Source organism: Sphaerodactylus townsendi, linkage group LG02 (genome assembly GCF_021028975.2).
Source record: "Sphaerodactylus townsendi isolate TG3544 linkage group LG02, MPM_Stown_v2.3, whole genome shotgun sequence".
Classification (NCBI taxonomy): Eukaryota; Metazoa; Chordata; class Lepidosauria; order Squamata; family Sphaerodactylidae; genus Sphaerodactylus; species Sphaerodactylus townsendi.
In genome coordinates, this window is record NC_059426.1 from 113,075,734 (window position 1) to 113,093,244 (window position 17,511).

Consider the following 17,511-nt stretch of genomic DNA (forward strand, 5'->3'; position numbering starts at 1 on the left):
CAGAGGAAGGCAATGGCAAACCCCTTCTGAACATCTCTTGCCTTGAAAACCCTATAGGTCTCTGTAAATGGCCTGTCTTGAATCCCCCCCCCCCACTTCACTTCTTTTGTAGGTCAATTGAAACAACTGTCTTTCAAGAGTAATCTTATGTAACAGTTCTTCTGTTTACAGAAAGAAAATTGTTAAGTGGTAAGCAGCTATGCTGTGGGGATATTATTTACAAATGTGCATGTAATAATGTCCTAAGAGAACAAAGTTGATGAGACACTTCTGTAATGCATTCTACCAAAGGTGCAACTGGAATGGCCATTACCTACAGAGATTTTGCTTTTAATATGCAGTGTGCAGTGTGGTGTGCTAGAGTTTTTTTTCCAATTCTTGCTTCCTGATTTTGTTTCTGTCATTAGATCCCAAGCATATCATAAACTGAGAACTACTCTGCATGAATAATGCTGGGATGTGGAAGAAACTGGCAAAACTGAACCCTGGGTATGAAACCGACTTTTCTAATGGCAAATGGGGACTGTACAACAATTGGGTGGATGATTAGGGTTTGCATGTTGGCATCCAGTGCATGAATCTCAGGGCAACTGGAGCCCCAAGTAAAACCTGAGTTTGATGCCCCCCCAGGCGCGTGCCCAATGCAACTCGCACTTCTTGTGTAGCTATGCCCAGTGGCGTATCTAGGCAAACTGGAGTTTGGCGCCCCCCATGGGCAGCCACCCTCCCCCACTGTGACCAAGCAATGATTTTTTACACCAGGTTGTTTCAAAGTCACCATCACATTATAGAACATGCCCCAACTCACAAAACTGAACACAGCAATAAGCCATGCCACACAGCAGAAATAAATTTTTGAAAACATTTTCAAAATGCTTTCAAAATGTTTTATTACTGCTATGAAAACATTTTATGGTGTTGTATCCAGTCCCCCCCCCCCCCATTGAGGGAAACAGCATCACTTTCATTGTTTCAAAGGAGAATCGGGGCTCCCTAGTTTAAACAAGTGATGCTGGAATCCACCCCCAAACAGCATCATTTTCAATTGTGTTTAAACTAGGGAGCTCAGATTCTCCTTTTAAATCCACCTTAAAGGGAGAATCTGGGGTTCCCAGTTTAAACAACATTGAAAGTGATGCTATTTTGGGGTTGATTCTCCCCCACCCTGAAACAGCATCACTTTCAATTTTTAAACTGGGGTCCTCAGATTCTCCCTTTAAATCCATGTCAAGGAAAAGGAAAATCTGGGGAAATTTGGGAGGTGCCTGCTGTCAGGGGTGCAATTGTTAAGCTAGCAGCACCAAACTTTCAGGGTATCTTTAGGAGACTCTCCTAATGATACCATTCAGGTTTGGTGAAGTTTGGTCCAGGGGGTCCAAAGTTATGGACCCTAAAAGGTGTAGCCCCCATCTTCTGTTAGCTCCCATTGGAAACAATGGATGATGGGGCACCCCCTTTGGGAGTCCATAGCTTTGGACCCCCTGGACCAAACTTCACAAAACCTGGGGGGTATCAGTAAGTGACTCTCCTGATGATACCTCCCAGGTTTGGTGAAGTTTGGTTCAGGGGGTCCAAAGTTATCGACCCTCAAAGGTGTAGCCTTATCTCCTATTAGCTCCCATTGGAAAGTACTGGAGTTCTTAAAGTGACAGAAATGAAAAACAAGTACTTTGATTAGTGCAAGGACTAACAAAAGGCTCGTTTCATGGCTTTTTTTCTTACTATTAAGGGCAGCCCCTTACAACCCTAATGGAGAAATATATTTGTAGATATAAGGTTTTAAGTACATATGAGATAAAAGCTGTGAAGCTGGGAAACAAACTTCTGATTAGTTTATTAAACTTTTTAGGGTGTGTGTGTGTGTGTGGGGGGGTCCTCCTCATGCCTGCATTTGTATAATTCAAAAGCGACTTACCTTACCTCGAACTCCAAACCAAGTGATTTATTTTCAAGTATTTTCCTGGAGTATCAATCAATAAGAGAGGCTTTGACTCAGTGGTAGAATGTCTGCTTTACATGTGGAGGATCTTTGATTTAGTCTTTGGCTGCTTTAGTTTGAAGGATCAGTTATGGGTGAATACCTCAGTCTGAGGCTGATTTTTTTGCCAGACAAAAAGGACAAACTTCTTCTAGGTGACCTGGAAGAAGACGGGTTCATGTGTCAAATTCTGGATACTGACTTCTGTCAGAGATTCTGCTTTATTCTTTTGGGAAGAACAATAAAATAAAATCTCTACGAATGCCAGCCACAGATGCAGGCGAAATGTCAGGAGAAAATACTACTGGAACACGGCCATGCAACCTAGAAAACCCACAACACTCTAAAATCTCTAAAGTTTCCTGGAATTCTCTTCCTTTTTTGCTTACTTATAAGGGGTTGAATCAGCATAGTTCAAGAACATGTGACCTTGGCACAATGGGTAGCATAACCAAGTTTTAAAACAGGCTGACTTTTACTTGGTATCGTGTGGACTCAAATCATTCAAGACAGTTACAAATCCTATCATATTCTCTATTTTGAGAACTTGCAACAAGAAATATAGGACAATTTAACAAGTGGAAAAGGCCACCCAGCCTGCCTTCATTTCTGGTTAGCACGTTTCCAGACTATCAGCTTTGAAATAAAATACCAAGTATGAAAATCTGGAAGTCTTAAAATCCCTTCGTTCTGAAACCAATCCAGTCTTCTCTGCCTTTTCAGTTGCCGAATTCCCATGGAACATACATATCCCATATGTATGCGTCTCCCACCATTTGCCTTACCAGAGTTCCTTCTGCAGAGACTCTTATGGTCAAAGTGATGAAATAACTTTCTCATGGTTGTTTGATCACAGTGCAGAGAATGGCAGGAAGTGTGGAGTGATGCTGATTATCAGTGGCAGGGAATATGAGGCTTGCTGGTTCTGTAAATGACTAATGCTATCATTCTATCATGTTTCTTCAGTTAACTCTGCTGGGATCACCTACCTACTAGTAACCTGCACAGTTCTGTATACTATCCCAGGAACAGTGAACATGATATTCTTTCTTATGAAACTGGATTGACTGATAAGATGGGACAAGTAGTGTTTTATACCAAAACATTATATAGCCATTAGAGTCACTGCTCATCCTTATCACATGGTGGTGGCTAACCTGATTTAGAGGCCAAAAACTGGAAGGAGCAGGAGTTGAACCACATTGCTAAAGCAGAGGTGTAGAACAAACCATTTACTGCACTAAATTTGCACTATGCTTGATCTATCATGGCTGGCACCACCCACCAAATTATACCACTTTATTTTTTGGTGTGTGGCCAAATCTACCAAGCAAATTAATCAAGAAGAAAGAGATGGGTTTCCCAAATAATACAGGAAGTCAAATACCATGTCTGTGTGTGAGAATTACCATACATACTTGCATATAAGTCGAATTTTTCAGCACATTTTTTGTACTGAAAAAGCCCCCCTCGACTTATATGTGAGTGAGATGTATTTAAAAAAATATTTTAGGGTTTTTACTTTGTCGGCTGCCAGTTTTTAAGCTAGTGGCACCAAAAATTCAGGGATTTCTAAAGAGACATTCCGGATGGTACTACCCAAGTTTGGTAAAGTTTGGTTTGGGGGGTCCAAAGTTATGAACCCCCAAAGGGGGTGCCCCGTTTCCCATTGTTTCCAATGGGAGCTAATAGTAGATGGGGCTACATTTTGAGGGTCCATAACTTTGGACCCCATGAACCAAAATTCACCAAACCTGGGTGGTATTATCAGGATAATCTCTTTCTGTTACCAGCCAGGTTTGGTGGTGTTTGGTTCAGGGGGTCCAAAGTTATGAATCACCAAAGTGGGTTCTCCCATTCCCCATTGTTTCCAATGGAAGCCAATAGTAGATGGAGGACCCTTTTGAGGGTCCATAACTTTGGACCCCCTGAACCAAACTTCACCAAACCTGGGTGGTATCATCAGGAGGGGCTCCTAAAGATACTCTGAAACGTTGGTACTTCTAACATAAACATTCCTCCCCTGACCAAAAATCCAATTTTGAAAGATTTTAACTCTTGTGTTTTAGCTTGGTTGCTGATTGAGCTAAGGTTTTTGTACTTTTAAAGTTATTGTTGAGACCATATTGTTTTCGTTGATCCTCTTTTCCACTTAAAGAGCTAGTTTACTGTTTTTCTTTGAAATAAATATTCAAAAACATTTAACCTACTGATGTCTCAATTAATGTAATTTTATTGGTGTCTATTTTTATTTTTGAAATTTATCAGTAGCTGCTGCATTTCCCACCCTCGACTTATACACGAGTCAATACGTTTTCCCAGTTTTTTGTGGTAAACTTAGGTGCCTTGACTTATATGCGGGTCAACTTATACATGAGTATATACTGGTATTTCAATATTTCTATCCAGAGGTGGGATCCAGCAGGTTCTCACAGGTTCCCGAGAGTAGGTTACTAATTATTTGTGTGTGCCGAGAGGGGGTTACTAATTGGTGATTATGCCGCATGATTTTTGCCTTAGTTATGCCCCTCCTCTCAGCAGTAGCACACAGAACTTGAAGCAGTCTAGCAGGAGGTGCACCGCTGTGCGTGGCAGCCTGCACCTGCGTGCATTTGTTTCCCGCCCAAGGACCGGCGCAGCAGCTGCGTCCTTGCCGCAGCCCCACCCAGGAATGCCCCGCCCCTGGAATGTCCAGCCCCGCCCCCATCGTGCCCCGCCCAGCCCCATTGGCGTTACGCCACAGTTTGAATCCCACCACCATGGGAACCTGTTACTAAAATTTTTGGATCCCACCACTGTTTCTATCTCTATGTTCAGTCTTACTTATTGTTTTTAAATCCTGCTGAAACCTTCAACCCTGCTCAAACTCAACCCAAACCTCCATCCCTCATTGGTGGTAGCCAAGACAGTAGGCATAGACAGTGGCCCTCAGGAACTAAGCATCTTGCTTTTATGTTTGAGCCACAGTGCAACAGAAAGCTTTATTCTCAAAGGCCGTCTCTCTCTTCTAGACCATTGTATTAGTGGACTGTCATTTTAAGCAGTTGGCATATGCCAGGGGTAGGGAACCTGCAGCTCTCCAGATGTTCAGGAACTACAATTCCCATCAGCCCCTACCAGCATGGCCAATTGGCCATGCTGACAGAGGCTGATGGGAATTGTAGTTCCTGAACATCTGGAGAGCCGCAGGTTCCCTACCCCTGGCATATGCACACGTGCTATAACTCTTGCCTCAAGCATTTTAACAGAAAAAAAATGCATTATCCATGTCTAACTTGTACAAAGATGGCCCCATTATTTGGTTTTCTATAGAAGATGGCTTATTTCAACAAGAGATCATTAAACTTGGGAAATGGGATGGCAATAAAGGATAGGTGGACTTGGGAGGACAAGAAAAAAATTACTCTGTGAGATCCAAAATCTGTACCTATGGAACAACTCTGTCCAATGTCATTTGATTCTTTTTCAAAAAGCGTTTTCTGTAGTAAGTCCTGTGCAGGTTACATTTCCCTCTCACATCTAATTATATAGATTAAGTAAACTCCAGTTTTGGGTCATCCCAGCTCCTGCATGTGTAAATTCTTAGACACAGTCTGCCTATGTCTTTCTAATTCAGTGGATTCAACACATCTGTCTCCTGTAGTCATAATGCTTGTCTAAGAGTTTTGGTCTGCCAGTGTCATGGCTTGGCTGTTTTAGTGGTAGGATACCAGAGTTTAGAACTTAACCACATCTGGTAACTAACAAGGATGGCATTTAATAGCAGTTCTAAAACTTACAATGGGATTTAAGTCTTTCTGAGACACTCTGGAGCCTTCAGAATGCTGACTTGGCTTACGGAATTCAGTTGAGAATGTTGAATGCAACTTTTGAAAAGCAGTTGATTGTTAAGGAAAAAAAATAACAGGGAAATCCTTCCTTGATGCACCTAATAGGATTCTATATGAACAAAATAAAATGTACCACCACCTATACAGGTTGTTGTCAGCTGAGGTGATGGATGTTCCAAGGGATTAATGTGCATATAAGGAGGAAAGACTGCGTTTCTCCAAGATTTTTCTGCTTCACTCTTGTGTTCAACTTTAACTAGAGTAATAGACATTTTAACAACAGATATTCTCAAGGGCCGTCTCTCTCTTCTAGACCATTGTATTAGTGACTGTTAACTTCCTTGATTTTGTTCTGGTGCCAACATGATTTGAACCCTCAGCTAAATATAATAGAGCTTTTGTTGCCTAGGTGCAAACTTCAGAAGTATGCAGCACATGTGCCAAAGTTATGAAATGGATAAACTGAAGAAAAAAGAGTAAGTTTCCTCTTAGGAGCCAGGTTGACAGAGATAATTTACTTTTCCAGAATTTTACTGCACTGTTGTTTCATTCTCACAGATAGGCCTGTTTCTCTTCACTGCCAAATTTCAAGACATTGAACAAAACTTAACCGCACCTTGATTAAAGAATGGTGGAGACACTGAGGGTCAGACAGAACTGTGTTTGGATTGGTTATGATTTTGCCCATCCCTGCTCTAGGTATTCTATCTTAGGACAGTCTATTTCAGAAATGGTTCCAGAAGGGAGTGTATTCAAACTTTCTCTGACCGTCAAGTAACTAGGGGTGTTTGTGAACATATATGGGGCAAGGGCCATAACAATTTCTGTGGGTGTATCCAGATTCCAGTCCTAGGTGGGAACTAAAAAAAAATACTTGGCCTGCATTTCATTCATAGTGCTTGTACATAAATTTAACTTTGTTTGCACAATGTGCAGGGTCTACTAAGAAAGAAGGGATTTCTGTCTCTTCACATCTGATATTTTTTCTTCTTCATTGGTGGCTAATTTGAGGTGAATTTAGTGCCATATGTCATAATTATCAGCAGATATCTATAGCAGGAAGTTTAGTGGCTGGGTACTGTACAATTTAAGATGCTGACTTCTATGCCTATAACACTATGGCTAGAATGTGTGTATGTGCCTCTAAAGAGACCTGGGTTCAGGCCAAGCACGTAGGTAAGGGGGGGGGTTCTCGGGTTTGAACCCCCCCATTCATGTCCGAAGCTCCACCCACCCGTTTGTGGGTTTTTAAAACATTTTTAGTATTTTTCGGTTTTTGGCCTGCAGGGGGCGCATTGTTTAAGCTAGCAGCACCAAACTTTCAGGGATTGTTTGGTGGACTCTCCTGATGATACTACCCATGTTTGGTGAGGTTTGGTTCAGGGGGTCCAAAGTTATGGACTCCCAAAGGGGGTGCCCCCATCCTCCATTGTTTCCAATGGGAGCTAATAGAAGATGGGGGCTACTCCTTTGAGGGTCCATAACTTTGGACACCCTGAACTAAATTTCACCAAACCTGGGTGGTATCATCAGGAGAGTCTCTTACTGATACCATCAGGTTTTGTGAAAGTTTGGGTCCAGGGGGTCCAAAGCTATATGAACTTCCAAAGGGGGTGCTCCCCATCCCCATTGTTTCCAATGATAAGGAGGTAATAGGAGATGAGTAGGCTACACCTTTGAGTGGGTCCATCAACTTTGGACCCCCTAGAACCAAACTTCACCAAACTGGGTGGTATCGATAGAGAGAGTCTCCCTAAAAGATACCCTAAACGTTTGGTGCTGGTAGCTTAACAATTGCACCCCTGACAACAGGCACCCCCCAAATTTCCTTTTAAATCCACCCCCTTCGGCATGGATTTAAAGGGAGAATCTGAGGTCCTCAGTTTAGAAGAAGAAGAAGAAGAGTTTGGATTTATATCCCCCTTTCTCTCCTGCAGGGGACTCAAAGGAGTTTACAATCTCCTTGTCCTTCCCCCCTCACAACAAACACCCTGTGAGGTGGGTGGGGCTGAGAGAGCTCTGAAAAGCTGTGACTAGCTCAAGGTCACCCAACTGGCGTGTGTGGGAGTATACAGGCTAATCTGAATTCCCCAGATAAGCCTCCACAGCTCAGGCGGCAGAGCAGTGAAGCAAACCCTGTTCCTCCAGATTAGAAAGCACCTGCTCTTAACCCACTCACGCCATGCATTGAAATTGTCTAGATGCTGTTTCACGGTGGGGATAATCCACCCCCCCAAACAGCATCACTTTCAATGTTATTTAACTGGGGACCCCAGATTCTCCCTTTAAGGTGGATTTAAAAGGAGAATTTGGGCTCTCCAGTTTAAACACCATTGAAAGTGATGCTATTTGGGGGTGGATTCTAGCATCACAGCGGCTGCCTGGGGGGGCAGGGTGGGCGGGACTCAGATTTTGCACCGGGCTCCATTTTCCCTCTATGCCTCTTCCCAGAGGGGAGGGCAGAAGGAACTGTCAGCTGCTGGCTGGGAGCCCAGCTGGTGGGGGGCAGGGGAGGGCAGCGCGGGGGAGTCTGCCGTCCCTGGCCTTGGAGAGCTGCTTTTATAACCGCTAGGCCGTGGGCAGGGCTTGGGGAGGCGTGGCCACGCCCTAGGGGTGGGTGGGGGTGTGGCCCCACCTCGAACACCCCCCCCCCATAAAAAATCTATACCTACGTCCCTGGTTCAGGCCTTGGGGTCTGGGTTGCTTAGAGCAATGGTAGGCAAATATGTATTTAAAATACATTTTTAAAAATTTTTTACTCTGCTTTGAAATTCATTGGGTGGCACTGGATAAGCTTCCATGTTTCAACCTATCCTTTCTGATTGGACTGGTTGGAGCCAAAGTATCACCATGAAAATACCGGAGGAAAAGTATAGAGAAAAAACAGTGGGATGGGATTGTGCTTCTTCTGAAAACCTATATCTGCAGTTTGAAGTGTTCTGGGATTGCCACATGGACATGTGATCAGGAGTGTCTGTCTTGATGCTAGTCATGTGCTTTCCTTGGCAGAATGAATGTGGCTTTAGTTACTCATCACATCTAGAATACTGTAGTATAGTCTTCTTAGGGCTTCACTTGAAAGTGTCTGAAACAATATCTACCAATCTCATTCCTGAGTAGATTTGTAGTAGGGCTAGAGAAACATGAATCTCCTAGCTCTCCATTTGCATGTTCAATATGGTACTCTGTTTGGCCTATAAGATTCTGAATAGTCTGGATCCAGAGTAGCTTAATGAATACCTTTCAAGGCATTCTGGGTTTTGCATATTATCTTATGATCGTTACATTATAATTATTCCAGTGTCATGCCTTCTATTTTAATATTAATTATTTAAAACATTTCAGGATACCCAAGGCAGCAAACATTAAAACATGTTGGCACAGCAGTAATCATGATTATAAGCTATTCTGTCATAAGAGGCCATTGTGCAATAAATTACAAGTGGGGGGGACATGAGATTCATGGGGGAAATCTTATCTCTTCCTTCCCCACTGCTGAGCTCAGTGCTCGAGGCCCCACTGCCCACCTTTCCTCTCAGAACCAGTGGCAGCAATGTCTAGAATCTATGGCTGGTCCTGGAGTGGCTCCCAGCATCCCTTACCTCCAAGTTTGCAAAGCTTAGGAGCCACACTAAGCTCAAACAGTAGCTCCCGCTCCTCCAGGTTCTGCATACTGCCATGCCAGTGAAGTGTATTGTTTCTACAAGCACAAAGAACTCCTCTATTTTGTTTTGTTTTTAAACTCCACCTCATTCTTCTGAAGGTTTGGATATTTCTGCAAACCTCAGAGTCTTACAACACTGGAGAAATATCTCCTTCCTTTTAGTGTGGGCTGGATCAGTGTGGGCTGGATCGGCAGATTTAGATATCCAGAGATTGGCGCACACATCAGAAATAGATTTATAGATTCAATACCTATGGCCTTCTATTCTGCATGATTTGCAAAGTCTTTTTCAGTTTTGCTGGTTAAATATGGTTCACCCTCCCTTCAAGGAATCATTTTCTGGAGCAATGACAAGTGTTAACTTTCAGTCGTCATCTTGTGTGATATCTGGTCATATTGGCAACTCCTGCCCTAGAAAATCTAACATGGTGTGCTCCAGTTCAGCTAAAGTATGTATCATTTGATTAGTCATATGGATTATCTGTATAAAAGAGAGAATCCACCTTACCCTTCTACAGGAGAGCACTCAAATTAGTATATATTCTATCTGAAACTCCTGGTACAGTAGAGAGTATAGTGCTATTTTTTTGTGACTAGCAGTGTACTACTAGCTCCGTGATAGCGAAACTATGGCACACGTGCCACAGGTGGCACATGGCGGCCTCTCACCGGGAACATGAGTGCCTGAATCTCCCCCTCCTCTGAGCAGGTCGCCGCCTCCATTCCCCCTCTGCAACAGTGGCGAAGGCAGCAGGGGACGGGGGGTGCCCAACGCACCGGGCGCATCGATTCTGGTCATGTAGGGGGTGGAAAAATCCCCCTGCCCCCCTTCCGTGGCGCCCCCCACAGCTCACCCCCCCAAGGCACACACCCCACTTATTTTTAGGAATGGAACATCCCAGAGAAGAAGCCTGCCTGCGTTGCCTGGGCCTGGTGGGAACTATATTTCCCAGGCAACACAGGCAGGCTTCTTCGGCATGCTCCTTTCTCTCTCTGAGAGGAAGGGCTAGAGCCCACTTCTCTCTGAGAGGCTCTCTCTCAGAGAGAGAGTGGCGCTCCAGTCTCCTTTGATCCATCCACCCCGCACCCCATCAAGATTTCTCTGCCCATGGATCACAGGGTCCATGGGCAGTGACAGCTTTCCCACCCCCCCCCCCCCCCCCCCCCCCCCAATCCCCATCAAGCTTTCTCTGCCCATGGATCACAAGGTCCAAGGCCTGCATCTGTGTCTGGCAGAGGGAAGTCACAGAGTGTATCACAGTGTGTAACAGACTTCCCTCTGTGATACACCTCTGAAGATGCCAGCCACAGATGCAGGTGAAAGTAGATCGACCAGACCACGGCCAAACAACCTGGAAAACCCACCAGAACCTGTAAAACCTCAGTATTCAGTTTAAATTGCCGTATTGGCACTTTGCGATAAATAAATGGGTTTTGAGTTGCAGTTTGGGCACTCGATCTCGAAAAGGTTCGCCATCATTGTGCTAGCTAAACTTTTTGCTGTCCAGAGTTAAAATGAATACCTGTACTTGCTGTTGCCTTGAGCAGAGTTGAAGCCTTTTTGATCCATGCTTGTTCTTGAACGGCCCTTACCATGTTGCCTAAAATAAAATAGGTTTGTCATCTCTATTGGAACAGCTTATATAATTGTTTCAGTAATTTAGCTTTTGTAACCGGAGTTCTGTGTGCATTCTTGAAAGTGGTTCCCTTTGGGAGTATTTAAAATACTTGTTGATAAAATGTGTAAGTGAGGCATTTGCTTAAATAAATGGAAGGAGAAAGATATGTATCATAATCCATGAAAGAACCTGAACTGCAAATGTAAAACTCAAGCAGAAACGCTTAATATCACTAGATGTGATAGCAGCAGCTCTCTTAATGTGGTACTGTTGACCCTCTTTTAAAAACAGAAATTCCACTTCCATTTGGAAGCTTGCATACCTCAGTGGGTGATTTGAGAAGTTGATTGGGATCCATGATCAGAACTTTGCTTAATCACATTGACTTGTCAGTGAATGTTCTTATTAGAGTGCTGCCAGCGTTAATTGAGATTGTCGGAATACTATGATTTCACTGTAATGTGTGTATCTTTGGTGTCAAATAAAAAGAGGTGGTACAAACTTGGAATTATTATTGCTGCACAGTTAAGCTGGTCTATAATGACTTGAACACATCTGACCAGTTCACTGCCTAGAGATAAGCACCAGGTTAAGACTGCATTTATTCTGATTCCTCAGGCAGGGACTCTTACCTGGAGAAACTGCATCAGGCTTTCTTGGTGTTTAAAATACCTGTTCAAGTAAAGAGATAAATTGGGTACCAGACTGGCTTTGTCAGAAAGAGCTTCTTATAAAACAAGCTCAAAGGAATCATCTAATTATAGAGTTGGAAGACACCTCAAAGGAGCATCAAGTCCAGCCCCTTGCAATGCAGGAACACATAATCAAAGTACTCCTGACAGATGACCATCCAGCCTCTCTTTAAAAACTTCCTAAGAAAGAGACTCAACCACACTCCAAAGCAGTGCATTCCACTCTCCAACAGCCCTTACTGTCAGGATGTTTTCCCTGATATTTAGGTGGAATCTCTTTTCCTTCATCTTGAACCCATTACTCCTGGTCCTAGTCTCTGGAGTAGCAGAAAACAAGCTTGCTCCCACACCAATATAACATCCCTTCAAATATCTAAACATGGCTATCATGTCAAATCTTAGCCTACCCTTCTCCAGACTAAACATCCCCAGCTCCCTAAGACTCTCCTTGTAGGGCATGGATTCCAGACCTTTTAACATTTTAGTTGCCCTCCTCTGGACCCATTCCAGCTTGTCAATATCCTTCTTGAATTGCAGTGCCCAGAACTGTACACACTATTCCAGGCGAGGTCTGACCAATGCAGAATAGAGAGGTACAATTACATCCCTTGATCTTGACACTGTACTCCTATTGATACAGCCCAGAATTGCATTGGCTTTCTTGGCTGCCGCATCACACTGCTGACTCACTTTCAGTTTGTGGTCTACTAAGACTCCCAGATCCCTTTCGCACGTAGTGTTGTCAAGCCAGGTGTCACTGATCTATGCATTTCATTTTTTCTGCCCAAGTGTAGTATCTTATATTTATCTCTGTTGAAATTCATTTTGTTTGTTTTGGCCCAGCTCTCTAATCTGTCCAGGTCATTTTGAATTCTAACTCTGTCCTCTGGGGTATTAGCTACCACTCCGATTTTGGTATCATCTGCAAATTTAATTAGCATTCCAACATCTAAGTCATTGATAAAAATATTGAATAGCACTGGGCCCAGGACAGAACTCTGTGGCACCCGAAAAGTCACATCTCTCCACGATGAAGATGAGCCATTGATGAGCACCGTTTGAGTTTGGTCAGTCAACCAATGAGAAATCCATCTAATAGTAGCATTGTCTAGTCCACACTTCACTAGCTTACTTGCAAGAATATTATGGGGCACCTTGTCAAAAGCTTTACTAAAATCAAGGTATGCTACATCCACATCATTCCCATAGTGTTTCTGATGTTTGTGTTTCTGTTGTTACCCATAGCTTGCTACTTAAAGCAGTTCAGCATATCAGTGGCTTACAGCCTATACTGAATAATATATCTTTCCTTTCTTATGCAACCCCTAACATTTCTCACCTATATAACCATGAACCATTTAATAGATACAGACCTAGGAATTGGACCTGCAACAAACTTAGATGCAGTGTTCAGAAACTAGTGGGTGAAAACTTCAGTCTTTCATGGTATTCTGTTGCTGATCTAAAAGTCTTCTGTTAAAAGAAAAAACTTCAAGGGAGTCTCCAACATACAATTGCTAAATTAGGATTGAATTTCTTGATGAAACCTATTTCTCACTAGGTTTTAACAAGAACGTTAGATTTAGCCCTCCCTGCATGTGGTATTATCTTGATACCCCCTCCTTTAATAGGTTAATTCAGTTATTCTCCTTTCTACCAAAAGATCAAAGTAGAATTGTATATACATACACAGCCATTTCCTGGACCTTCTTTATTGTAGAATGCTCTTGTTGGGTTTTGGTGCCTACCTTATTCTCTCCCTGCCGTTATTCAAATGCAAAAAATAAAAAACCCCGTCACCATTCCCTCGCCCATTCTCAGCCCAAACACCAAGTTGGAGCCCATGGGACAGCGGCAGCAAAGCACCCTGCCCTGCCGGGCCTAAGAACAGCCTCCCCATTCCCCCGCCCACCCTCCCTCCAGCACAAAACCAAGCTGGGCCTGACTGCCCACCTCCCACCACCCCAACACACTGTTTGGTTACCCCGCCTTTGTTCTTGCCTGCCTGCCTCCCCCCTCCCCACAACTCGCTGCTTGCTCACCTGCTGCTTCTGGTAAATTAAACTCGCTCTGGGGCAGTAGAGTGGGAGATGGACAGTTCAGGGGGGTCTAGTCTATGCAACTTCTAGTGCCCAAGTTATAATGCTGATAGTCACTCTGGACTATTTTCTACTGTGGAAACACTTTACTGTCTCCATTGTCACATCACTAATAACCGCATTTACATATTTTGGTGGAAAAGGCTAGAGACCGCTGGAACTGCCTATTTTTTACCCTGTACTTTCCCAGATTTTGTTGAGCAAAGTACCTATCAATTGTGCCTATCAATTGTGCCTATCAATTGTTTGAAGTGGTCCTTGCCCACTATAAGTGGAATGATTGGCTCTTCTGATATCTGACCTCTCAACATCACGCCTGCCTGTTTGTAGCTTTCAGTATAAATGTAGCTGTGTAATAGATGTATATTTCATACATCTGATGAAGTGAACTCTGACTCTCAAAACCTTAATCTTGAGTAAATTTTGTTAGTCTTTGAAGTACCAGAGGATTCTTTCCTTAAATACCTGGAGGTAGGGTCATCAGGTAAGCTTCCAAAATAAAGAGTACTCTGCAATCATATGTAAAGGGGGATTTAGTAACAACTGGGTTGGGTGTTGAGTCAATCTTTACTTCTTCCTCCAGATATCACTTTGCCAGAAACTGGAAACCAAGTATTGTATTTCCCTCTTTTCTGGTCTCGGGTACTAGGTTGAATGAGTATGAAAATGATATAAAAATCAAGGTAGAAAATTTTTTTATAAATAAATTGCTTTCCTTTTCTTGAATAGATTGTTTTATTTTTATTTATTTATAATTTGATTTCTAGGCCATCCTTCCTCATACAGGCTCAAATAACTCATGGCACCCTAAGTACAGCTTGTTAAAGGGATTGCATTAGCAACACATACTACTCATGGAACAAACAATCAACCATATAGAAAAAATACCTCAATAAACAACAAAGAAGAGAGGGAGAAAATGCTCCATAATTCCTGGACATTGTGGAGAGATAATTTGCAGCTGACTTCTTCATCTAGGTTTCACTGTACTCTGTGTTGATAGATAATGAAATTACTCTGGCAGGACACATTTAATTACGAAACTGGTGTGCTTGGATTATTTGTGAATCCAATGACCTTGAGTAATTAAAGCTGACCATACACACCCAGTTTTGTAGTGTGCACCTGGGATCACTGGCTTCAGGGAATGTGCTGTTAATAAACAAAGGGCCATTAATTCTGCCACTGCTCATTAATTTAGGCAGGTATATAGCGGTGTAATATGCTTGTGTAACAGAGCAGCATACCTGGCTTTCCTCTGTGGATTCGGTATTCTCTCATCCACAGCTTAAAAATAGCCTTGGATTGGAGATAAAATAGATCTAGCCAAGGAACTTAATATACAGCTTATTAAGCCAGCTCACCCACTTGCTGTTTATCTTCAGCATAGTTTCACTCCCTTTGGCTAAACTGCAACAGAGCAAGCAAAGAGATTGTGACTTGCCACCTCAGTGGGTGAGCTCTTTATGGTCTTGTAGATTAAATTTACCTGTGTTTCCTAGGCTAAGACTCACTCACCTCCTTGTTTAAATGCTGTAGATTTTGCTTGATCAGGACAAAATGTCATTTTTCTCCTGTAGTGGTAGTTTGTGAACTAGGAGTTCTCAAGTGGCCCGGGGTTGTGTTACTGGCATCTATCATCCTTGGCTTCTGAACTTCGGGGTGGAAGCAAACAGTATGTTTTGCTGAATGATATTAACAGAAACACTGTCTTGGGAGTAGCCAGAGATGGTTAGGATGACATATTCTGTTGCGCCTAGAAGCTATCTTTGTTCATGTGGATATAGATGCTACTCTATTCATTGTGGCTTCCTCCCAAGTCACCATGCACAGGCCTGAGACATTAACAGCTGCATAGTGTTCTTTAGGAGGGGAGACAAGAGTCAGCAATTTGCACAGTCTCCCCTGTCCCAGGTCTTGGCTGTTTGTGTCAGCAGTGGCCACTTTTCTCTCAAAAAGTCAAATTGCTGTTGCTTTGCAAAAATAAATGCAACTGCTGGAATCAGGGTAAAGGCAGCAGCTTCTCTTTTCATTTCCTAGGTAGCATGGGAGAGACACTGAAGAAGGAATGCTGTGACTGCATGCATGGCTGTACAGCTCAATGGCACTTCACATGTGGGACCAGATGTTAAGCCACTTTTGGAGTGTGCATGAGCTAGGAGGTATGAGGAGGGAGGAAGACATGTAAGCAACAGGGTTTTAGCAGCCAGCCCTACTTGAGTGACAGTATATAACAGCTAAGTAAGTGTCATAACAGCTAAGTAAACAGATGTGAATCACAGTTCTTTAAGACAAGCCTCTGATCTAGTCCCCATTGAAGGCCCTGTGAAATGGACGGTAAGAAAAAGAAGTGAGATCTTGAAAGGGTTCCAAAATACTATTTCTCATTTTATGATAAACTGTTACTATTAACAGAGCTTAGGAGTGTCCTTGGCCATTATTCTGCAACGGCTTTACTGACATAGTGCATGAAGCATTTTGATCAGTGGTGGTCACTGGTGTTCCAAATTTTGTGAATATGTATTAAGAATGGGTGGTAGTGATTGATACACTGAAGTTGCAGCTGATTTTAAGGCTGATTTGAGACTCAAATAACTGGAATATAGGCTGGTGCTGGACCTGTGTATTGGGGTAGCTTTTCTGTGCTGAGTATCACAATATCCTCTGGGGTTGTGGAACTTTTGGGAAGCTGTATATTAGAATCTTGAAAACCAGTCTTTACAAGTCATATGGCAGTATATGTGTGTGTGTGTGTATTTGTTAGGGAATGTCTTGTTTTGTGTTTGAAAGTGAGGCTGAATGTGAGTACTAGAAAAAAGAAGGTGGGGAGTATTAATACTACACTTTAGATTAATTATGACCATAAATCTGCAGAAATGAAGGAAGCATATGAAGAACTTTTCTCCCTTTCCCAAAATTAGATCTTCAGGACAGATAAAATGATATACTAGTGATTAAATGATGGATTCGCTGCCAGTGGAAGTAGAGATTGCTTTGAGTACAGATAACTGTAAAAGGGGATTAAACAAGTAGATGGAGGATAGGTCCATCAGTGGCTACCAGTGATGGTGATTAAAGAGAAACTCCATAGTGAGAGGTAGGAAACCTCTGAACACAAGTTCTGTGGGCCCTCCAGGAGTCCAGGTCACTGCATGAAACAGTTTGACAGGCTATTGGGACCATTGTTTGATATGATCCCCAGGACTCTTCTTATGTTCTTAAAAAGAAAAATAATTTGGTTAATCCAAAAACTTATTGAGCTTCTCAGAGATGGTTTGAAGGAAACTGCTATGGAGACTTTTGAAAATATAGTAGCATTCCTCTTGTGAGAAGTTTGTGAAATGCTCATTTTTTTAAAAAAATCTTATGATTCCTCACAATATCACGTTACAGTTCTTTCCCAAGATATATTTTAGAGGAAAGAAGAACCCTGAAGTCCTTTGTTTGCCTCTGTATTCCTTTGTATTGTAGGCTAGTTGGGCACATATTTTAGGGCTGAACTGCACGAGCCACCTTTTTTTTTTTAATCTCAGAAGCTACTTGGCTGAGTGAATTTCTAAGGATTGTATCCAGTATATTTAATATTCCTCTAGAGAGACTGAGATGTTATAGGAGACACTGAAGCTGGA

The 17,511-nt window shown here is 42.7% G+C and overlaps 1 protein-coding gene across 1 annotated transcript in view; it reads left to right on the plus strand.

The window, feature by feature from the left end:
- Positions 1-405: 405 nt before the first annotated feature.
- The window catches only part of CD82 (CD82 molecule), a 52,296-nt gene continuing 35,190 nt past the window's right edge, over positions 406-17,511 (plus strand). Inside the window, exon 1 of the mRNA XM_048485791.1 lies at positions 406-489. The gene's annotated coding sequence lies outside the window, so the exon portion shown is untranslated. The remainder of the gene's footprint in view (positions 490-17,511) is intronic.